This window comes from Hyla sarda, unplaced genomic scaffold (assembly GCF_029499605.1).
Source record: "Hyla sarda isolate aHylSar1 unplaced genomic scaffold, aHylSar1.hap1 scaffold_107, whole genome shotgun sequence".
Lineage (NCBI taxonomy): Eukaryota > Metazoa > Chordata > Amphibia > Anura > Hylidae > Hyla > Hyla sarda.
Window position 1 is genome coordinate 488921 of NW_026607689.1, and position 24595 is coordinate 513515.

Genomic DNA, 24595 nt, shown 5'->3' on the forward strand with positions numbered 1-24595 from the left:
GCTTTTGTGTGTCCTAGTTGGTATGTATATGTGGTGAAATTTTTGGAGAATTATAGGTTGATTGGTGTGGGTCCAGAAGTGTTTGTGAGTAAAAAGAGTATGATTGGGTACATTAAAAAAGAGGAAGTTGAATGTTCAATTAATATGGTGAGAGCTGTAGATGTGGGGAGAGTGTGGAAGAGTATAATGACTGTTGGAGTAACAAATAGACAACGTGAGATAGTATGGCAGAGTTTGCATGGTGCGTTACCGGTAAGAGAATTTCAAAGAAATAGAGGGATTGGAAGGTATGAGAGGTGTCCAAGAGATGGGTGTGATGGGATTGAGAGTGTGATGCATGTATTTTGGAATTGTGAAATGGCGCAAGGTGTGTGGAAAGGGATGAGTTTGCTGTTTAAAGAATTGACTGGTATTAGGTATATGTCGTATGATGTGGCTATGTTTGGACTTAGTATGGTAGGGAGAGATAAGGAAAGGGTTTTTTTTGTGTTGCTTGCCATTATTAAAGAAGTACTTTGGGATGTTAGGAATTTATGTGTATTCAAAAGAAAAAACGTGTCGGTGGAGGGTTGTATTAAGATGATTCTAGATAGGTTATATGTTGTTTATTTGTGTGATAGGAAGAATTTGGGGGATAAGGATGCTGAGGGGATATGGAAGTTTTTGAAATGGAGATATCTTGTGAGTTTGTAATTGGTGATGGTATTTATGTTTGTTTGAAATTGAAAATAAAAAGAAAGACCTAATGATGAGTTGGACTTTACTTCAGAAAGTCTAAGTGACGAAGTATGGAGTTGGATTTTGATGTTTTAATGTCCAAACCTGAAGGTTTAAAAAAAAAAAAAAAAAAAAAAAAAATCTGTTCTTATCAGTTTAATATCTGATACGTCCCCTATCTGGGGACCATATATTAAATGGATTTTTGAGAACGGGGGCCGATTTCGAAGCTTGCTTCCGTCGCCCTATGCATTGACCCGATATGGCAGTATCTTCGGGTACAGTGCACCACCCCCTTACAGGGTTAAAAAGAAAGATTCCTACTTTCATTGCTACCTGCTTGCTGGCTAGCCAGCTAGCCAGCCCTGTGGGCCTTGCTGCTGCTGCAGCCAAAAAACAAAAGGTGGTGCTGCTGCTGCTTCTGCTGCTTCTGCTTCTGCTTGTGTCTGGCCGCTGTTGGAGCGTCCAGGCACAGGACTTCTGCTGCTGCTGACTAAATGGCCTCCTTAATTGGATCATTTGAGTAGCCAGCACACCTGTGCAGGTAGGGCATGACATGATAGGCAGCTGCCTTGATAGCGGGTGGGTGCTGAATGTTCCTAATTGACAAAATAAGATTAATGCTTATGAAGAAATATAAAATCTCATCCCTTCCCCAATATCGCGCCACACCCCTACCCCTTAATTCCCTGGTTGAACTTGATGGACATATGTCTTTTTTCGACCGTACTAACTATGTAACTATGTAACATAACATGGGGGGGGGGGTCTCCTGGCTGTTCACACAGGTGTGTCATTGCTGTACATTGACCATGCATTGCTTCTGTGGTATTGCAAAGGCAAAGACAAATGCTTCCAGCCATCCATTGCACTAATGGATTGGTCATCAGCTGGCTGTCTATGTCCCGCATCAATATAGACCAAAGTACAGAGGGTTAGGCTATGCTATTGTGCACCTACCTGATGCATCAGAAGGTGCGAGGCCCTTGCTAAATTCTGTGCACAGACTTTGAGATCTATACTTTAGACTGTATCTAAACCTGCTCCAACATGGACTGACATTCTGGCCTACTTTCAGCCGATGCGACTTGTCTGTCGCTGAACAGTCGCTTTTTATGTATTCAGCACCTATGTATAATGTTGTAAAAATGCTCTAGAAGCTAAAGTCGCAGAAATGTCACACATATTTGGCCTGCAACTTTCTGTGCGACAAATTCAGACAGGAAAAATCAGTATAAATCCTTCGAAAATTATCCCCCAGTGTCTCCATCTGCTGGCGGTATTGAATAAGCATTGCTGCACTGATGGGGTATGCATTAGACGAAAAAAAAGAAGAAAAAGAAGAATAATACGCCCAGAAAAGAGGCGAAAAGGAGAAAAACGTAAAAAAACGTGAAAAAAAAGTAAGAGGAAGAGAAGGGAAAAAAAGGTGGAAATGGGTTTAAAAGTGATTTCGGCGGAGAAATATATATATATATATATATATATATATATATATATATATATACGCGCACACACACACATATATATAAACGTATTCTCCGTCGAGATATTGCAGCCGCTGCTGTGTCCAGGCCCAGGAGCCTTAGCACTGTGCTGTGATGTCACTCAATACCACTGACATCACTAGGTGTAAACAACATCTCTCCTTTGCTGTGTATGTGACTATGGAGCTGTTTGGTGATGTCGTCTATTATGGCCTTCATAGAAGCAACAGGAGATTGTTGCATCCATCTAGAACCCTCAGAACTACAGTGCTATGATGTCACTCACTTCCACAGGCCTTGCAGAGTGTAAACAACAACAACCCAGCTTTGTTGTGTATGTAACCATAGGGATTTGTGATGTCACCTAGAACCTTCACAGCAGCGACAGCTTTATGAGGAGCATCAGCACTGCTCTGCCTGAGCAGAACCATCACCGCCATAGGTTGTCAAATAACCCGGGTTTAACCCACACAGGTAAGTCCAATGGGGTGCAGGCATGTCCTCTATGCTTACAGCTTCCCGTGGGTGTTGGTTTGATACCGTTTGGGGACAGCCAAGGAGGCATCTGCAGGCAACAAAGGTAGGTGTGTGCTTGTGTGTGTGTTTCCTATGCAGATCCTAAGCCCAGTGTCACATGCAAGTAGGAGGAGTAAGAAGGGTTCCTGGCAAATCCGGGTTATGGATTGCATTTAAAAAGGCCCCGTGGGAGTGCAATGGGCCCCTGTCTTGCTGCTTAGCAATAATGGTATGGGTTTAGGTTCTGCTGTGTGTACTGGTGGTTGACTGCCCCCCAGCCCAGAGTGTGCATGGAAAATTGTCTGGCAGCCTCCCTGACAGCAAGCAGTGATAGTGCCCATGAAGGGCACCTTGTTGGGCCCGCCCCTTTCACGGTTATCGCTTCTCGGCCTTTTGGCTTCGATCCTGTGCGGTTTACCGGGCAGGGTAGGAGTCGGAAGGGGTGGTGATCGGGGCCCTCTTTTGCGGGGGGCCCTGGATTGTTACTGGGTTGCGATAGTGGGTATCTTAACCTGCAAAAATGAGCGGAGAGAGGACTCGAGGACTCGAGGATACGGTGCGGATTTACGTTCCTGGCGAACACCGGGGGACGATTGGATTGGATCAAGTTGTGCTGGAGATTCTTCGCAAGCTCCAGTACCTTCAGGTATGGCATGTAATCGCTATGCAAGACTTCCCTAGGCAAGGGATTTACGATATAACCTTTTATGATTCTGAGGTTTGCCAGAGGGTCTACATGGACTTAGAAGTGATGAAGAGGAGGAATGAGCCAGCTATAATGAGTAAGGTGAAAGTGGAGCCATTATTCATGAATATGTCTAAGGTTGTTATAGTCCATATGTACAACCCGAAGGTTTCGGATGAGATGGTGACCAATTTTTTGTACCGATATTGTGATGAAGTTAAATTTCTTGGAAGACTCAAGAACAGACATGGGTACTTTAATTGTAAAAGGAAATTTGTTGTAAAATTTAAAAAGGACGAAGGAATGGAAGAGGGAAGGAAGAGTATACCACAGGTATTTTCTATTGGAGGAGAAAGAGGTTTTTGTTTTTATGAAGGACAGTTGCAGTACTGTAGACGTTGTCACGCTTATGGACATGTACAGGAGTCTTGCCCTGAGCAAGGAGTATGCTGCAGGAATTGTGGGAAATCAGGTCACAACTCGGGTGAATGTACTGAGAAGAAAACGTGTGATATCTGTGGTAGTGAGGAGCATTTGGCTAGAGGATGCAGTTTATGGTATAGAAAGAAAATGAGCTATGCTGACGCAGCAGGAAATAGAAGAGAGGAAAGAGGAAAAAGGCCATTTCCACGTGTTTTTGGTGTGAATGCTGAGGTGACTCAGGTGATTGACGAGAACTCTGTAAAAGGGAGTGCAGCAGGTGTGACAGTGCAGCACATGAATACTCAGGAAAAATCTGGAAAAGGGGAGGAGGGTGACTCCACTGGTGTGCATTGTGAGGAGACTGGTGTTGGTGAAGAGTTTACTGAGGTCAGTAAGAAGAAAGCACGTAAAGGGAAAAAAGAGAAAGTGGTGGAGAGTGTGGAGACTGTGTGTAGGGAGGTTCCCCCATGTGAAGAAACAATTGAGGATTTTGAATGCCCAAACCCAGTGGTGGGGGAGGAGGAGGGGATGGAGTTTCAGGAGAATGAGAGTGAGAGATCCCTAACACCTGGGCAGAGGGTGATTAGTGGGGAGGAGAATGTAACATCTGAAGAGGAGGAGAAGGAGGAGGAGGAGGGGGAAGATGAAGATGAAAATGCAAATGGAGGCTTTCAAGGTAAAAGTAAAAGGTGTAAGAAAGGGAGTTGGTCAGGGGATCAGACGGATCCTGTGTATGGAGGTGAGAAAATGATGGACAGGGACTCTCAAGTGGGGTCGCCTGATTGCTATGGGATGCTGCTAAGGAAGGTTGAAGGTCAGAATACTAACTTCTAGTTAAAATGGATGTTAAGAAAATGGATTGCCTTCTTTCCTTTTTAATGGCATTGGTTGTGGCTACTCTTAATGTTCGGAGTATAGGAACAACCATCAGAAGAGCAGCAGTTTTTGATTTTTTGGAGAATGTGAAGGGAGATATATTTTGTTTACAGGAGTGTGCAATTAAGTCTGCACCTTATGTAGATGAATGGAAGAGAGGGCAGTCTTTTTGGTCTACATGCACAGAGAATAAAAATGAAGGTGTGGGGATTTTATTGTGTAACAGGGACATTAAAGTTTTAAATTGCCAAGTTTTAGTACCAGGTCGTTGTATGGTTTTAAATTTTGAGTTTTTAGGCCAGAGAATGAGAGTTTTTAATGTATATGCGCCAGCAGAAAAACAGGCACGTGTGTTATTTTTAGAGTCTCTTAAACTTTTTATTCCTGGTCGTGATGGTACTATTATTGTTGGTGATTTTAACTGCATTAGATCCGTCAATGATCGTGAGAGCTCTGCTAAGGTTAGAACTGATATTACTTCAAATGTTTTAAACCAAATTATTCAAGACTTACATTATTCTGATGTTGGACTGATGGTTAGCACTGATGAAAGATACACCTATATATCAGATAGTGGCCGCTGTAAATCCCGGATTGATTACATTCTTGTCTCTGAGGGGATTAAGGTGGTCCGGTGCAATCAAATGATGTCAACTTTCTCAGATCATAAGATGGTGTCGGCAGAAATAAGTATTGCAGAGTCCTTTCATTTTGGTAGAGGGCTCTGGAAATTAAATGTAAGTCTATTAGAAGATGAAGAAGTAATGGCCGGTTTTAAAGATTTTTTTTTATCTTGTACTTCTAAACAATCTGTTTTTAGTAATGTTTTAGCTTGGTGGGATTGGGCAAAAAGTGAGTTTGCTAAGTATTTTAAGTTCATTTGCATAAGGAGGGCACAAGAAAAGAGGAGGGGTTATGAAAGGCTTATCTCACGTTTAGAAACTCTCTTTAAGTTTAAACATGTTGGTGTGGAGGAGGAAATTGAGAAGGTGAAAATTGAGATGAAGAACAGGTTGTTGGAAAGAGGTAGAAATATTGTTTTTAAATCCAAAGTTCAACATTTGGAGGAAAATGAACAATGTACAAGATATTTCTTTAAAAAATGTTTTAATGCTAGGGGTGTTTTTAAGTCTGTTTTAACTCCTACAGGGGAAGTTGTTGGTGATCAGATGGTGAAGGAGATTGGCAGATTTTATGAAACACTTTTTAGTAATAAGAGCAGAGCCAGTGAGACGGAGATGAATGATTATTGTAATATTTTAGAGAATAATGTCCCTGAAGGAAAAAGTGCATTTTTAATTGAGGAAGTTTGTGAAGGGGAGATCAAGCAGGCTCTGGACAAGACAGCGAAAGGGAAGACACCGGGCTGTGATGGCCTCCCCTTTGAGTTTTATTCAGTTTTTTGGCATATTTTAAAGCAAGATTTTACACGGGTGGTGCAATATGTTTTTAACTCAGGTATTTTAGCGGAGTCTATGAAGAAAGGAGTTATTACCTTGATACATAAGAAAGGTGATGAAAGAGATTTGAAAAACTGGAGGCCGATCACATTATTGAATACAGGTTATAAGATCATTGCAAAGATTGTGGCGAACAGGATGAGTGACATAGTTGAGCACCTTGTTGGAGAATACCAAGTTTGTGCAGTGCCAAATAGGAGAATAACTGATAATTTATTAGTTTTAAGAGACTCTATTTATTATAGTAATTTTAATAAGAATGCACTTTTTGTGGAATCCATTGATTTTGAAAAAGCTTATGACAGAGTTGCTCATGATTTTATGTTTATGGTTTTAAAGCATATGGGTATTCCTGAGAAGCTACTGTTTGTGATTAAAAGTTTTTATTATGGGGCAACAAGTCAGATTTTAGTCAATGGACATGTGGGGCCGGGTTTTAATATTTTATCAGGAGTACGACAGGGATGCCCACTCTCCCCAATTTTATTCATTTGTGTCATTGAGGCCTTGCTCAAAAATGTACAGAAGGACAAATGTGTGAGTGGTGTTTTTATCCCGGGAAGTAATGGAAGGAATTTGAAGGTTTTAAGTTACATGGATGATGTGGTTTTTACTTGCACTTCCCAAGCTGATCTTAATAGAGTGAATTTGCATGTAAAGATTTTTTGTTGTATTGCTGGTATGAAAGTCAATTGGGGGAAGTGCCAATTGAGTAATTTTGGAAAGCAAGGAAAAGTGGTGGTGGATGGCGTGGATGAGAAGGAAGATATTGAAGTGTTAGGCGTTGTTTTTGAAAAAAATCTAAAAGGAGGGAAAAGTTATGAGAAGTTGGAGGAGAAGATAGAGAAGAAATTATCTTTTTGGAAATTGAGAAACTTGTCCCTTAAAGGTAAAGTTCTGATTTTAAAGGCAGTAATTTTGCCACTACTATTATATACTGCAATGGTTTTCCCACCCGGCAAATTATGGTCCAGAAGGATGACAAGGAAGTTGTTTATTTTTTTCTGGGGTTCAAAGATGGAAAAGATGAAGAGGGAGGAAGTGATGAAGAGCGTGAAGAAAGGCGGATATAATTTCCCGGATATTAATCTGTTTTTAAAGACTCATTACTTTCTTTTAATTTATAAAGTGTCTCAGTGCAATAATTGGGTGGCAGACATGAGCAGGTATTTGGCAGGATGGTTGTTTTCCAAATGGGGCTGGTGTGAGAAGGATCTGAGGAGACCAATAGCGCAAGTTATACCTACCTTCTATGTGGTTCTCAGGTCTTTCAGTGATCAATTTGGTTTGAGTTCCCTGGGAAAACCTGAGAAAAAGAAAATTGAAAATGAAATAAGAAAAAATGAGAGATTATATGAAGTACCATTCTGCACTACTGCTCAGTCTGTGAAGATCTGGAATCTTTTTAATGTTAGAGGATTATCGAATAGACAGAGAGATGTAAACTGGATGACTTTTCATGGCTGCCTCCCAACCAGAGCTTTCCTGAATGGACGAGGAATAAGAGTGAGCGAGAAATGTCCAAGAGAGGGTTGTGGAGGCAGGGAGGATACAGTGCACTTATTTTGGAACTGTTTTTATGCAAGAGAATTTTTTATGCTTCTACAGAGGTTTTTTTCTGCAATCACGGGATATGTTGATTTTAATTTTGAGAAGATTTTTATTGGTCAGGATTTTAGCAGGAGAGAGGACACACGTGAAAGCTGGATTGTATTTTCTGTTTTTAAAGAAGTTTTATGGGATTCTAGAAACCTGCTTGTTTTTAAAAATGTGTGTATTTCTCCAAGGGAGTTGAAGAGACTTTTTTTTGGAAGGTTGTTTATTATTTTTCTATTTGACAAGAAGAGAATGGGAGAGGAAGAGGCTGAAAAGATTTGGAGATACAAGGAATGGAGAAAGTTGTAAGTATCCTGATCAAGGTTTTGAATTTGTGCTTCTCTTATAGTTTTCTTATTGAGATATTTTTCCGCATGATGTTTTTTCAGACTTTGTTTAGAAGTGATGAGTTTTGGTAGGTGACCTGATGATCGCTTGAACAATAGTCTGTAACTGAGGAAAAAAAAAAAAAAAAAAAAAAAAAATCTGTTCTTTTCAGTTTAATATCTGATATGTCCCCTATCTGGGGACCATATATTAAATGGATTTTTGAGAACGGGGGCCGATTTCGAAGCTTGCTTCCGTCGCCCTATGCATTGACCCGATATGGCAGTATCTTCGGGTACAGTGCACCACCCCCTTACAGGGTTAAAAAGAAAGATTCCTACTTTCATTGCTACCTGCTTGCTGGCTAGCCAGCTAGCCAGCCCTGTGGGCCTTGCTGCTGCTGCAGCCAAAAAACAAAAGGTGGTGCTGCTGCTGCTTCTGCTGCTTCTGCTTCTGCTTGTGTCTGGCCGCTGTTGGAGCGTCCAGGCACAGGACTTCTGCTGCTGCTGACTAAATGGCCTCCTTAATTGGATCATTTGAGTAGCCAGCACACCTGTGCAGGTAGGGCATGACATGATAGGCAGCTGCCTTGATAGCGGGTGGGTGCTGAATGTTCCTAATTGACAAAATAAGATTAATGCTTATGAAGAAATATAAAATCTCATCCCTTCCCCAATATCGCGCCACACCCCTACCCCTTAATTCCCTGGTTGAACTTGATGGACATATGTCTTTTTTCGACCGTACTAACTATGTAACTATGTAACATAACATGGGGGGGGGGGGGGTCTCCTGGCTGTTCACACAGGTGTGTCATTGCTGTACATTGACCATGCATTGCTTCTGTGGTATTGCAAAGGCAAAGACAAATGCTTCCAGCCATCCATTGCACTAATGGATTGGTCATCAGCTGGCTGTCTATGTCCCGCATCAATATAGACCAAAGTACAGAGGGTTAGGCTATGCTATTGTGCACCTACCTGATGCATCAGAAGGTGCGAGGCCCTTGCTAAATTCTGTGCACAGACTTTGAGATCTATACTTTAGACTGTATCTAAACCTGCTCCAACATGGACTGACATTCTGGCCTACTGTCACGATGCCGGCTGGCAGGTAGTGGATCCTCTGTGCCAGAGAGGGATTGGCGTGGACCGTGCTAGTGGACCGGTTCTAAGCCACTACTGGTTTTCACCAGAGCCCGCCGCAAAGCGGGATGGTCTTGCTGCGGCGGTAGTGACCAGGTCGTATCCACTAGCAACGGCTCAACTCTCTGGCTGCTGAAGATAGGCGCGTTACAAGGGAGTAGGCAAAAGCAAGGTCGGACGTAGCAGAAGGTCGGGGCAGGCAGCAAGGATCGTAGTCAGGGGCAACGGCAGAAGGTCTGGAAACACAGGCAAGGAACACACAAGGAACGCTTTCACTGGCACTAAGGCAACAAGATCCGGCAAGGGAGTGCAGGGGAAGTGAGGTGATATAGGGAAGTGCACAGGTGAACACACTAATTGGGACCACTGCGCCAATCAGCGGCGCAGTGGCCCTTTAAATCGCAGAGACCCGGCGCGCGCGCGCCCTAGGGAGCGGGGCCGCGCGCGCCGGGACAGAACAGACGGAGAGCGAGTCAGGTAGGGGAGCCGGGGTGCGCATCGCGAGCGGGCGCTACCCGCATCGCGAATCGCATCCCGGCTGGCAGCGGAATCGCAGCGCCCCGGGTCAGAGGACGTGACCGGAGCGCTGCCGCGGGGAGAGTGAAGCGAGCGCTCCGGGGAGGAGCGGGGACCCGGAGCGCTCGGGGTAACAGTACCCCCCCCCTTGGGTCTCCCCCTCTTCTTAGAGCCTGAGAACCTGAGGAGCAGACTTTTGTCTAGGATGTTGTCCTCAGGTTCCCAGGATCTCTCTTCATATGATGGAAAGGTCACGAGAAATTTCATCCACAGCGGGCAGACCAGAGGGCAAGGGAGTAGGGAGGGGGGGAAGAGGGTGACGGCCGTACACCACGAAAAATGGGGATTTGGAGGAAGACTCAGAGACCCTGAAGTTACACGAGAATTCGGCCCATGGGAGGAGATCTGCCCAGTCATCCTGGCGGGAGGAAACAAAATGTCGCAAATAATCACCCAAGATCTGGTTAATCCTTTCTACTTGTCCATTGGACTGGGGATGATATGCAGAAGAAAAATGTAATTTAATCTTGAGTTGTTTACAGAGAGCCCTCCAGAATTTAGACACGAATTGGACGCCTCTATCCGAGACAATCTGCGTAGGCAACCCGTGAAGACGAAAAATGTGTACAAAAAATTGTTTAGCCAACTGAGGCGCAGAAGGAAGACCAGGAAGAGGGATGAAATGTGCCATTTTGGAGAATCGATCAACGACCACCCAAATAACAGTGTTGCCACAGGAAGGGGGTAAATCAGTAATAAAATCCATACCAATCAGAGACCAAGGCTGTTCGGGGACAGGCAGAGGATGAAGAAAACCAGCGGGCTTCTGGCGAGGAGTCTTATCCCGGGCACAGATAGTGCAGGCTCGCACAAAGTCCACAACATCCGTCTCCAGAGTCGGCCACCAATAGAAGCGGGAGATGAGTTGCACAGATTTCTTGATACCCGCATGACCTGCGAGATGGGAGGAGTGACCCCATTTGAGGATTCCGAGGCGTTGGCGAGGAGAAACAAAGGTCTTTCCTGGAGGAGTCTGCCTGATGGAGGCAGGAGAAGTGGAGATCAGGCAGTCAGGTGGAATGATGTGTTGCGGAGAGAGTTCAACTTCTGAGGCATCCGAGGAACGAGAGAGAGCATCGGCCCTAATGTTCTTATCGGCAGGACGAAAGTGAATCTCAAAATTAAATCGGGCAAAGAACAGAGACCACCGGGCCTGGCGAGGATTCAGCCGTTGGGCAGACTGGAGGTAGGAGAGGTTCTTGTGGTCGGTGTAGATAATAACAGGAGAACTTGATCCCTCCAGCAGATGCCTCCATTCCTCAAGTGCTAATTTAATGGCTAGAAGCTCTCGATCCCCGATGGAGTAGTTCCTCTCCGCTGGAGAGAAGGTCCTAGAGAAAAAACCACAAGTGACAGCATGCCCGGAAGAATTTTTTTGTAGAAGAACAGCTCCAGCTCCCACTGAGGAGGCATCAACCTCCAATAGGAAGGGTTTGGAAGGGTCAGGTCTGGAGAGGACGGGAGCCGAAGAAAAGGCAGACTTGAGTCGTTTAAAGGCGTCTTCTGCTTGAGGAGGCCAGGACTTGGGATCAGCATTTTTTTTGGTTAAAGCCACGATAGGAGCCACAATGGTAGAAAAATGTGGAATAAATTGCCTGTAATAATTGGCGAACCCCAAAAAGCGTTGGATAGCACGGAGTCCGGAGGGGCGTGGCCAATCTAAGACGGCAGAGAGTTTGTCTGGATCCATCTGTAGTCCCTGGCCAGAGACCAAATATCCTAGAAAAGGAAGAGATTGGCATTCAAACAGACATTTCTCAATTTTGGCATAGAGTTGGTTGTCACGAAGTCTCTGAAGAACCATACGGACATGCTGGCGGTGTTCTTCTAGATTGGCAGAAAAAATTAGGATATCGTCCAGATATACAACAACACAGGAGTATAACAGATCACGAAAAATTTCATTGACAAAGTCTTGGAAGACGGCAGGGGCGTTGCACAGTCCAAAGGGCATGACCAGATACTCAAAGTGTCCATCTCTGGTGTTAAATGCCGTTTTCCACTCGTCCCCCTCTCTGATGCGGATGAGGTTATAGGCGCCTCTTAAGTCCAATTTAGTGAAGATGTGGGCACCTTGGAGGCGATCAAAGAGTTCAGAGATGAGGGGTAAGGGGTAGCGGTTCTTAACCGTGATTTTATTAAGACCGCGGTAGTCAATGCAAGGACGTAGGGAGCCATCTTTTTTGGACACAAAGAAAAATCCGGCTCCGGCAGGAGAGGAGGATTTACGGATAAAGCCCTTTTTTAGATTCTCCTGGACGTATTCGGACATGGCAAGAGTCTCTGGGGCAGAGAGAGGATAAATTCTGCCCCGGGGTGGAGTAGTGCCCGGGAGGAGGTCGATAGGGCAATCATAAGGCCTGTGAGGAGGTAGAGTCTCAGCTTGTTTTTTGCAGAAAACATCCGCGAAGTCCATATAGGCCTTAGGGAGACCGGTTACTGGAGGAACCACAGAGTTACGGCAAGGGTTACTGGGAACCGGTTTTAGACAGTTCTTGGAACAAGAGGACCCCCAACTCTTGATCTCCCCAGTGGACCAATCCAGGGTAGGGGAATGAAGTTGAAGCCAGGGAAGTCCAAGGAGAATTTCCGAGGTGCAATTGGGGAGGACCAAAAGTTCAATCCTCTCATGATGAGATCCGATGCTCATAAGAAGGGGCTCCATGCGGAAACGTATGGTACAGTCCAATCTTTCATTATTTACACAATTGATGTAGAGGGGTCTGGCGAGACTGGTCACCGGGATGTTGAACCTGTTGACGAGAGAGGCCAAAATAAAATTTCCTGCAGATCCTGAGTCCAAGAAGGCCACTGTAGAGAAGGAGAAGGCAGAGGCAGACATCCGCACAGGCACAGTAAGACGTGGAGAAGCGGAGTAGACATCAAGGACTGTCTCACCTTTGTGCGGAGTCAGCGTACGTCTTTCCAGGCGGGGAGGACGGATAGGACAATCTCTTAGGAAGTGTTCGGTACTAGCACAGTACAGGCAGAGGTTCTCCATACGGCGTCGTGTCCTCTCTTGAGGTGTCAGGCGAGACCGGTCGACCTGCATAGCCTCCACGGCGGGAGGCACAGGAACAGATTGCAGGGGACCAGAGGAGAGAGGAGCCGAGGAGGAGAAACGCCTCGTGCGAACAGAGTCCATATCTTGGCGGAGTTCCTGACGCCTTTCGGAAAAACGCATGTCAATGCGAGTGGCTAGGTGAATAAGTTCATGTAGATTAGCAGGAATTTCTCGTGCGGCCAGAACATCTTTAATGTTGCTGGATAGGCCTTTTTTGAAGGTCGCGCAGAGGGCCTCATTATTCCAGGACAATTCTGAAGCAAGAGTACGGAATTGTACGGCATACTCGCCAACGGAAGAATTACCCTGGACCAGGTTCAACAGGGCAGTCTCAGCAGAAGAGGCTCGGGCAGGTTCCTCAAAGACACTTCGGATTTCCGAGAAGAAGGAGTGTACAGAGGCAGTGACGGGGTCATTGCGGTCCCAGAGCGGTGTGGCCCATGACAGGGCTTTTCCGGACAGAAGGCTGACTACGAAAGCCACCTTAGACCTTTCAGTGGGAAACAGGTCCGACATCATCTCCAGATGCAGGGAACATTGGGAAAGAAAGCCACGGCAAAACTTAGAGTCCCCATCAAATTTATCCGGCAAGGATAAGCGTATCCCAGGAGCGGCCACTCGCTGCGGAGGAGGTGCAGGAGCTGGCGGAGGAGATGACTGCTGAAGCTGTGGTAGTAACTGTTGTAGCATAACGGTCAGTTGAGACAGCTGTTGGCCTTGTTGCGCTATCTGTTGTGACTGCTGGGCGACCACCGTGGTGAGGTCAGCGACAACTGGCAGAGGAACTTCAGCGGGATCCAGTGCCGGATCTACTGTCACGATGCCGGCTGGCAGGTAGTGGATCCTCTGTGCCAGAGAGGGATTGGCGTGGACCGTGCTAGTGGACCGGTTCTAAGCCACTACTGGTTTTCACCAGAGCCCGCCGCAAAGCGGGATAGGCGCGGTACAAGGGAGTAGGCAAAAGCAAGGTCGGACGTAGCAGAAGGTCGGGGCAGGCAGCAAGGATCGTAGTCAGGGGCAACGGCAGAAGGTCTGGAAACACAGGCAAGGAACACACAAGGAACGCTTTCACTGGCACTAAGGCAACAAGATCCGGCAAGGGAGTGCAGGGGAAGTGAGGTGATATAGGGAAGTGCACAGGTGAACACACTAATTGGGACCACTGCACCAATCAGCGGCGCAGTGGCCCTTTAAATCGCAGAGACCCGGCGCGCGCGCGCCCTAGGGAGCGGGGCCGCGCGCGCCGGGACAGAACAGACGGAGAGCGCATCGCGAGCGGGCGCTACCCGCATCGCGAATCGCATCCCGGCTGGCAGCGGAATCGCAGCGCCCCGGGTCAGAGGACGTGACCGGAGCGCTGCCGCGGGGAGAGTGAAGCGAGCGCTCCGGGGAGGAGCGGGGACCCGGAGCGCTCGGCGTAACACCTACTTTCAGCCGATGCGACTTGTCTGTCGCTGAACAGTCGCTTTTTATGTATTCAGCACCTATGTATAATGTTGTAAAAATGCTCTAGAAGCTAAAGTCGCAGAAATGTCACACATATTTGGCCTGCAACTTTCTGTGCGACAAATTCAGACAGGAAAAATCAGTATAAATCCTTAGAAAATTATCCCCCAGTGTCTCCATCTGCTGGCGGTATTGAATAAGCATTGCTGCACTGATGGGGTATGCATTAGACGAAAAAAAAGAAGAAAAAGAAGAATAATACGCCAAGAAAAGAGGCGAAAAGGAGAAAAACGTAAAAAAACGTGAAAAAAAAGTAAGAGGAAGAGAAGGGAAAAAAAGGTGGAAATGGGTTTAAAAGTGATTTCGGCGGAGAATATATATATATATATATATATATATATATATATATATATATATATACGCGCACACACACACATATATATAAACGTATTCTCCGTTGAGATATTGCAGCCGCTGCTGTGTCCAGGCCCAGGAGCCTTAGCACTGTGCTGTGATGTCACTCAATACCACTGACATCACTAGGTGTAAACAACATCTCTCCTTTGCTGTGTATGTGACTATGGAGCTGTTTGGTGATGTCGTCTATTATGGCCTTCATAGAAGCAACAGGAGATTGTTGCATCCATCTAGAACCCTCAGAACTACAGTGCTATGATGTCACTCACTTCCACAGGCCTTGCAGAGTGTAAACAACAACAACCCAGCTTTGTTGTGTATGTAACCATAGGGATTTGTGATGTCACCTAGAACCTTCACAGCAGCGACAGCTTTATGAGGAGCATCAGCACTGCTCTGCCTGAGCAGAACCATCACCGCCATAGGTTGTCAAATAACCCGGGTTTAACCCACACAGGTAAGTCCAATGGGGTGCAGGCATGTCCTCTATGCTTACAGCTTCCCGTGGGTGTTGGTTTGATACCGTTTGGGGACAGCCAAGGAGGCATCTGCAGGCAACAAAGGTAGGTGTGTGCTTGTGTGTGTGTTTCCTATGCAGATCCTAAGCCCAGTGTCACATGCAAGTAGGAGGAGTAAGAAGGGTTCCTGGCAAATCCGGGTTATGGATTGCATTTAAAAAGGCCCCGTGGGAGTGCAATGGGCCCCTGTCTTGCTGCTTAGCAATAATGGTATGGGTTTAGGTTCTGCTGTGTGTACTGGTGGTTGACTGCCCCCCAGCCCAGAGTGTGCATGGAAAATTGTCTGGCAGCCTCCCTGACAGCAAGCAGTGATAGTGCCCATGAAGGGCACCTTGTTGGGCCCGCCCCTTTCACGGTTATCGCTTCTCGGCCTTTTGGCTAAGATCAAGTGTAGTATCTGTTCTTATCAGTTTAATATCTGATACGTCCCCTATCTGGGGACCATATATTAAATGGATTTTTGAGAACGGGGGCCGATTTCGAAGCTTGCTTCCGTCGCCCTATGCATTGACCCGATATGGCAGTATCTTCGGGTACAGTGCACCACCCCCTTACAGGGTTAAAAAGAAAGATTCCTACTTTCATTGCTACCTGCTTGCTGGCTAGCCAGCTAGCCAGCCCTGTGGGCCTTGCTGCTGCTGCAGCCAAAAAACAAAAGGTGGTGCTGCTGCTGCTTCTGCTGCTTCTGCTTCTGCTTGTGTCTGGCCGCTGTTGGAGCGTCCAGGCACAGGACTTCTGCTGCTGCTGACTAAATGGCCTCCTTAATTGGATCATTTGAGTAGCCAGCACACCTGTGCAGGTAGGGCATGACATGATAGGCAGCTGCCTTGATAGCGGGTGGGTGCTGAATGTTCCTAATTGACAAAATAAGATTAATGCTTATGAAGAAATATAAAATCTCATCCCTTCCCCAATATCGCGCCACACCCCTACCCCTTAATTCCCTGGTTGAACTTGATGGACATATGTCTTTTTTCGACCGTACTAACTATGTAACTATGTAACATAACATGGGGGGGGGGGGGGGGGGTCTCCTGGCTGTTCACACAGGTGTGTCATTGCTGTACATTGACCATGCATTGCTTCTGTGGTATTGCAAAGGCAAAGACAAATGCTTCCAGCCATCCATTGCACTAATGGATTGGTCATCAGCTGGCTGTCTATGTCCCGCATCAATATAGACCAAAGTACAGAGGGTTAGGCTATGCTATTGTGCACCTACCTGATGCATCAGAAGGTGCGAGGCCCTTGCTAAATTCTGTGCACAGACTTTGAGATCTATACTTTAGACTGTATCTAAACCTGCTCCAACATGGACTGACATTCTGGCCTACTTTCAGCCGATGCGACTTGTCTGTCGCTGAACAGTCGCTTTTTATGTATTCAGCACCTATGTATAATGTTGTAAAAATGCTCTAGAAGCTAAAGTCGCAGAAATGTCACACATATTTGGCCTGCAACTTTCTGTGCGACAAATTCAGACAGGAAAAATCAGTATAAATCCTTAGAAAATTATCCCCCAGTGTCTCCATCTGCTGGCGGTATTGAATAAGCATTGCTGCACTGATGGGGTATGCATTAGACGAAAAAAAAGAAGAAAAAGAAGAATAATACGCCCAGAAAAGAGGCGAAAAGGAGAAAAACGTAAAAAAACGTGAAAAAAAAGTAAGAGGAAGAGAAGGGAAAAAAAGGTGGAAATGGGTTTAAAAGTGATTTCGGCGGAGAAATATATATATATATATATATATATATATATATATATATACGCGCACACACACACATATATATAAACGTATTCTCCGTTGAGATATTGCAGCCGCTGCTGTGTCCAGGCCCAGGAGCCTTAGCACTGTGCTGTGATGTCACTCAATACCACTGACATCACTAGGTGTAAACAACATCTCTCCTTTGCTGTGTATGTGACTATGGAGCTGTTTGGTGATGTCGTCTATTATGGCCTTCATAGAAGCAACAGGAGATTGTTGCATCCATCTAGAACCCTCAGAACTACAGTGCTATGATGTCACTCACTTCCACAGGCCTTGCAGAGTGTAAACAACAACAACCCAGCTTTGTTGTGTATGTAACCATAGGGATTTGTGATGTCACCTAGAACCTTCACAGCAGCGACAGCTTTATGAGGAGCATCAGCACTGCTCTGCCTGAGCAGAACCATCACCGCCATAGGTTGTCAAATAACCCGGGTTTAACCCACACAGGTAAGTCCAATGGGGTGCAGGCATGTCCTCTATGCTTACAGCTTCCCGTGGGTGTTGGTTTGATACCGTTTGGGGACAGCCAAGGAGGCATCTGCAGGCAACAAAGGTAGGTGTGTGCTTGTGTGTGTGTTTCCTATGCAGATCCTAAGCCCAGTGTCACATGCAAGTAGGAGGAGTAAGAAGGGTTCCTGGCAAATCCGGGTTATGGATTGCATTTAAAAAGGCCCCGTGGGAGTGCAATGGGCCCCTGTCTTGCTGCTTAGCAATAATGGTATGGGTTTAGGTTCTGCTGTGTGTACTGGTGGTTGACTGCCCCCCAGCCCAGAGTGTGCATGGAAAATTGTCTGGCAGCCTCCCTGACAGCAAGCAGTGATAGTGCCCATGAAGGGCACCTTGTTGGGCCCGCCCCTTTCACGGTTATCGCTTCTCGGCCTTTTGGCAAAGATCACGTGTGGATTTCTGTGCGTGGTTTGGGTTGAAAGGAGTGGTGATCGGGGCCCTCTTTACGGGGGGCCCTGGATTGTTGCTGAGCTGCGATCGTGGGTTTTACCTGCAAAAATGAGCGAGAAGGCGCGTGGACTTGAGGACACGGTGCGGATCTACGTTCCTGGCGAGCACCGGGGGACGATCGGACTTGACCAAATCGTTTTGGAGATTCTTCGCAAGCTTGATTACCTACAGGTATGGAATGTATTGGCTATACAGGATTTTCCTAGGCAAGGAATTTATGATATTACTTTTTGTGGTTCTGAGATTTGCCAGAGAGTCTATATGGATCTTGAACAAATGAAGAGGAAAAGTGAGCCTGCTATAATGAAGAAGATTAAAGTGGAACCGTTATTTATGAATACAACAAAGGTAGTAATTGTCCACATGTATAATCCTAAGGTTTCTGATGAAATGGTTACAAACTTTTTGTTCCGGTATTGCGAGGAAGTGAAATTTATAGGAAGACTTAAGAACAAGTTTGGGTACTTTAATTGTAAGAGAAAGTTTATTGTAAAATTTAAAAAAGATGAAGGAATGCAAGATGGAAGGAAGAGCATACCACAGGTGTTTTCTATCGGAGGAGAGAGAGGTTTCTGCTTTTATGAAGGCCAGTTGCAATATTGTAGAAAGTGCCATGCCTATGGCCATGTGCAGGATTATTGCCCTGAGAAAGGAGAATGTTGCAGAAATTGTGGGAAAACTGGTCATGAAGCAAGTATCTGTACAGAGAAGAAGACATGTGATATCTGTGGAAGTGAGGAACATTTGGCAAGAGGCTGTGATATGTGGTATAAAAAGAAGAGAAGTTATGCTGATGCAGCTGGGAATAGAGGAGAACAAAGAGAAAAAGGGGGAGGGAGGTTTGTTCCTGGAGTTGGTGAGAGTGTGAGTGTTAATGTGGCACAGGTGGCTGAGGAAACTTCTGTGATAGTGGAGCACATTAGCACTCAGGAGAGGTCAGGGGAGGAGGGTGTTTCCACTGCTGTGACTGGTGAGGAGACAGGTGTGGGAGGTGAATTTACCTTGGTGAAAAAGAAAAAAGCAAAAAAAGTGAAAGTGGTGGAGAAAATTGAGACAGTGTATGGTGATGTTCTTTCTAGTGAAGAGGCTATGGATGATATTGAATGTCCAAACCCAATTGTGGGGGAGGAGGAGGGAATGGAAGTTGTTGGGTCATCTCAGAGATCTCTGACACCTGGTCAGAGAGTTTCTCGCAGTAAGGAAGAAGAGGAGGAGGAAGATGAGGATGTGCAGGTTGTGAATAAAAGGTGTAAGACAGGGAGCTGGTCTGAGGATCAGGAAGCCCTTGTTCTTGGTAGTGATTATGAAATAGACAGGGACTCTAACATAGGGTCGCCTGATTGTTTTGCAAGTTTACATAGGAAAGTTGAAGGCCAAAATGTTAATTTCTAAGTTAAGATGGATTTTAAAGCATTTGGTTTTCTTTTCCTAGTTATTATGACTTTGGTTGTAACAACTATTAATGTAAGAAGTATTGAGTCTGAAATTAGGAGAGCTGCAATTTTTGATATTCTTGAGAATGTTAGAAGTGATGTGATATGTTTACAGGAGTGTGCAATAAAGTCAGCACCTTATGCAAATGAGTGGAAGTGTGGGCAGTCCTTCTGGTCCACATGTGCAGAAAACAAAAATGAAGGTGTGGGAATTTTATTGCGAAACAGGGACATTAAAGTTTTAAATTGCCAAATTTTAGTACCTGGTCGTTGTATGGTTTTAATTTTTGAGGTTTTGGGCCAGAGGATGAGAATTTTTAATGTGTATGCTCCAGCAGAAAAACAAGCACGTTTGTCTTTTTTAGAGTCCCTTAAGTTTTTTATCCCTGGTCGTGAAGATACTATTATTGTTGGCGATTTTAACTGCATTAGATCCGTCAATGATCGTGAGAGCTCTGCTGAGGTTAGAACTGATATTACTTCCAATGTTTTAAATCAAATTATTCAAGACTTGCATTTTACTGATGTTGGACTGATGGTTAGCACTGATGAAAGATATACGTACATATCAGATAGTGGCCGCTGTAAATCCCGGATCGATTACATCCTGGTCTCTGATGGGATTAAGGTGGTCCGGTGCAATCAAATGATGTCAACTTTCTCAGACCACAAGATGGTGTCGGCTGAGATAAGTGTCACAGAGTCCCTTCATTTTGGGAGGGGGCTCTGGAAATTAAATGTAAGTCTATTGGAAGATGAGGAAGTAATGGCTGGTTTTAATCATGTGTTTTTATCCTGTGTTTCTAAACAACCTGATTTTAGTAATGTCTTAGTGTGGTGGGAATGGGCTAAAGGAGAGTTTTCTAATTTCTTTAAGATGTTTTGCATAAAGAGAGCACAAGAGAAGAGGAGGAGTGATGAAAGGCTTGTATCCCGGTTAGAGACTCTCTATAAGTTTAAACGTGTTGGTGTGGAGGTGGAGGATGAGATTGTTAAGGTGAAGGGGGAGATGAAAAAAAGGTTGTTGGAAAAGGGAAGGAATATTGTATATAAGTCTAAAGTGCAGCACCTAGAAGAAAATGAGCAGTGTACACGGTATTTCTTTAAAAAATGTTTTAATGCTAAAGGTGTTTTTAAATCTGTTTTTACCCCTACGGGGGAAGTTTTTGGAGAGGAGATGGTGAAGGAGATTGGCAGATTTTATGAGACACTCTTTAGTAATAAGAGCAGAGCCAGTGAGACGGAGATGAATGATTATTGTAATATTTTGGAGAATAATGTTCCTGTTGAAAAAGTAGATTTTTTAATTGATGATGTTAGTGAAGGGGAGATCAAGCAGGCCCTGGATAAGATGGCCAAAGGGAAGACACCAGGCTGTGATGGTCTCCCCGCTGAGTTTTATTCCGCGTTCTGGAATATTTTAAGTAAAGAGTTTACACGGGTGGTGCAATATGTTTTTAACTCAGGTGTTTTTGCTGAATCTATGAAGAAAGGGGTCATAACATTAATTCATAAAAAAGGTGATGGCAGAGATCTTAAAAATTGGAGACCTATAACTTTATTAAATTGTGACTACAAGATAATTGCTAAGATTGTGGCTAATAGACTGAGTGATGTAGTGGACCACCTTGTGGGAGAATACCAAGTTTGTGCAGTACCGAAAAGAAAAATAACAGATAATTTATTGCTTTTAAGAGACTCTATTTATTACAGTAACTTTAACAAGAATGCACTGTTTGTTGAGTCCATAGATTTCGAAAAGGCTTATGATAAGGTTGCACATGATTTTATGTTCATTGCTTTGAAACACTTAGGTATTCCAGAAAAGTTATTATCTGTTATTATGAGTTTTTATCATGGGGTGACAAGTCAGATTATAGTAAATGGGCATGTGGGGCCTGCTTTTAATGTCTTGTCTGGAGTCAGACAGGGATGCCCACTCTCCCCAATTCTGTTTATATGCGTTATAGAGGGCCTGTTGAAGAATGTGCAGAAAGATAAATGTGTGAGTGGTGTTTTTATTCCAGGTAGTGATGGTAGTAAGTTAAAGGTTTTAAGTTATATGGACGATGTGGTTTTTACTTGTACATCCCAAGCAGATCTCAACAGAGTAAATTTGCATGTGAGGATTTTTTGTTGTGTGGCTGGGATGAATGTGAACTGGGGGAAGTGCCAATTATGCAGTTTTGGGAACCAAGAGAATATAGTAGTGGATGGTGTTATGGAAAAAGAAGACATTGAAGTGCTAGGAGTGATATTTGATAAAGACCTCAAAGGAAAGAAAAGTTATGAGACTTTGGACAGTAAAATTGAGAAGAAGCTATCCTTCTGGAGGTTAAGGAACTTGTCACTTAAAGGGAAAGTTCTTATCATTAAGTCTGTAATCCTACCGCTTCTCTTGTATACGGCTATGGTGCTTCCTCCAGGGAAGTTATGGACTAGGAGAGTCACAAGGAAGCTTTTTGTGTTCTTCTGGGGGTCTAAGATGGAGAAAATGAGAAGAGAAGAAGTGATGAAGAGTATGAATTTGGGCGGATATAACTTTCCAAACATTGATCTGTTTTTAAAGGTGCACTATTTTCTTTTAATTTTTAAATTGATACAGTGCAATAATAGGGCGGCAGACATGAGTAAATACCTTGCAGGATGGTTGTTTTCCAAATGGGGCTGGTGTGAGAGGGATTTGAGGAGACCCATAGCACATGTGATACCTACCTTCTATGTGCTCCTCAGGTCTTTCAATGATCAATTTGGTTTGAGCTCTTTAGGTGAACCTGATAAAAAGAAAATAGAACAAGAAATAAGGAAAAATGAGAGATTATATGAAGTACCATTCTGCACTAATGCTCAGTCTGTGAAGATTTGGAAGTTTTTTAAAGTTATTGGACTATCAAACAGACAAAAAGACGTTAGTTGGATGTCCTTTCATGGCTGCCTCCCAACCCGATCTTTTTTAAATGGAAGAGGTTTGAGAATAAGTGACAGATGCCCAAGAGAGGGTTGTGGAGGTAGAGAAGACTTAGTGCACCTTTATTGGGACTGTTTTTATGCAAAAGAATTTTTTATGTTTTTAAAGAAGTTTTTAATCCAACTCACTGGATATAACAGTTTTTCTTTTGAGAAAGTTTTTATTGGTCAAGATCTTAGTAAAAAGGAAGATACACGTACTAATTGGATTCTTTTTTCTGTTTTTAAAGAGGTTTTATGGGACTCACGCAATTTGCTTGTTTTTAAAAATGTTGTTATTTCTCCGAGGGAATTGAAAAGATTGTTTTTAGGAAGGATTTTTACTATTTTTCTACTGGACAAAAAGAGAATTGGTGAAGAAGAAGCGGAGAAAATCTGGATGCATACACGATGGAAAAATTTATAAGAAGTACGTAAAGGAGAAAGCTGTAAGTTTTTGACCAATTTCTGTGATTGTTTTTGACATGTTTTTTTGTTTTGTTGTTTGGTCACTTTTTCTTGGCACTCGGTTCCCTTAGTTAGTTTTTTCCGTATGATGTTTTTTCAGATATTGTTTTAAGTGACGAGTCTTGGTAGGTGACCTGATGATCGTCCAAACAATAGTCTGTAACTGAGGAAAAAAAAAAAAAAAAAAAAAAAAAAAAAAAAAAAAAAAATCTGTTCTTATCAGTTTAATATCTGATACGTCCCCTATCTGGGGACCATATATTAAATGGATTTTTGAGAACGGGGGCCGATTTCGAAGCTTGCTTCCGTCGCCCTATGCATTGACCCGATATGGCAGTATCTTCGGGTACAGTGCACCACCCCCTTACAGGGTTAAAAAGAAAGATTCCTACTTTCATTGCTACCTGCTTGCTGGCTAGCCAGCTAGCCAGCCCTGTGGGCCTTGCTGCTGCTGCAGCCAAAAAACAAAAGGTGGTGCTGCTGCTGCTTCTGCTGCTTCTGCTTCTGCTTGTGTCTGGCCGCTGTTGGAGCGTCCAGGCACAGGACTTCTGCTGCTGCTGACTAAATGGCCTCCTTAATTGGATCATTTGAGTAGCCAGCACACCTGTGCAGGTAGGGCATGACATGATAGGCAGCTGCCTTGATAGCGGGTGGGTGCTGAATGTTCCTAATTGACAAAATAAGATTAATGCTTATGAAGAAATATAAAATCTCATCCCTTCCCCAATATCGCGCCACACCCCTACCCCTTAATTCCCTGGTTGAACTTGATGGACATATGTCTTTTTTCGACCGTACTAACTATGTAACTATGTAACAGAACATGGGGGGGGGGGGGGGGGTCTCCTGGCTGTTCACACAGGTGTGTCATTGCTGTACATTGACCATGCATTGCTTCTGTGGTATTGCAAAGGCAAAGACAAATGCTTCCAGCCATCCATTGCACTAATGGATTGGTCATCAGCTGGCTGTCTATGTCCCGCATCAATATAGACCAAAGTACAGAGGGTTAGGCTATGCTATTGTGCACCTACCTGATGCATCAGAAGGTGCGAGGCCCTTGCTAAATTCTGTGCACAGACTTTGAGATCTATACTTTAGACGGTATCTAAACCTGCTCCAACATGGACTGACATTCTGGCCTACTTTCAGCCGATGCGACTTGTCTGTCGCTGAACAGTCGCTTTTTATGTATTCAGCACCTATGTATAATGTTGTAAAAATGCTCTAGAAGCTAAAGTCGCAGAAATGTCACACATATTTGGCCTGCAACTTTCTGTGCGACAAATTCAGACAGGAAAAATCAGTATAAATCCTTAGAAAATTATCCCCCAGTGTCTCCATCTGCTGGCGGTATTGAATAAGCATTGCTGCACTGATGGGGTATGCATTAGACGAAAAAAAAGAAGAAAAAGAAGAAAAATACGCCCAGAAGAGAGGCGAAAAGGAGAAAAACGTAAAAAAACGTGAAAAAAAAGTAAGAGGAAGAGAAGGGAAAAAAAGGTGGAAATGGGTTTAAAAGTGATTTCGGCAGAGAAATATATATATATATATATATATATATATATATATATATATATACGCGCACACACACACACATATATATAAACGTATTCTCCGTTGAGATATTGCAGCCGCTGCTGTGTCCAGGCCCAGGAGCCTTAGCACTGTGCTGTGATGTCACTCAATACCACTGACATCACTAGGTGTAAACAACATCTCTCCTTTGCTGTGTATGTGACTATGGAGCTGTTTGGTGATGTCGT

The 24595-nt window shown here is 44.3% G+C and overlaps 2 non-coding genes and 2 pseudogenes across 2 annotated transcripts; all 4 read left to right on the forward strand.

The window, feature by feature from the left end:
• Positions 1-825: 825 nt before the first annotated feature.
• LOC130300125 (U2 spliceosomal RNA) lies at positions 826-1011 on the forward strand. The gene has a single exon (XR_008851134.1). It is a non-coding gene; the product is annotated as a U2 spliceosomal RNA (small nuclear RNA).
• Positions 1012-8190: 7179 nt separating this feature from the next.
• LOC130300124 (U2 spliceosomal RNA) lies at positions 8191-8398 on the forward strand (annotated as a pseudogene).
• Positions 8399-15611: 7213 nt separating this feature from the next.
• Positions 15612-15802, forward strand: LOC130300028 (U2 spliceosomal RNA). The gene has a single exon (XR_008851044.1). It is a non-coding gene; the product is annotated as a U2 spliceosomal RNA (small nuclear RNA).
• Positions 15803-23020: 7218 nt separating this feature from the next.
• Positions 23021-23191, forward strand: LOC130300126 (U2 spliceosomal RNA; annotated as a pseudogene).
• The last annotated feature ends 1404 nt before the right edge of the window (positions 23192-24595 follow it).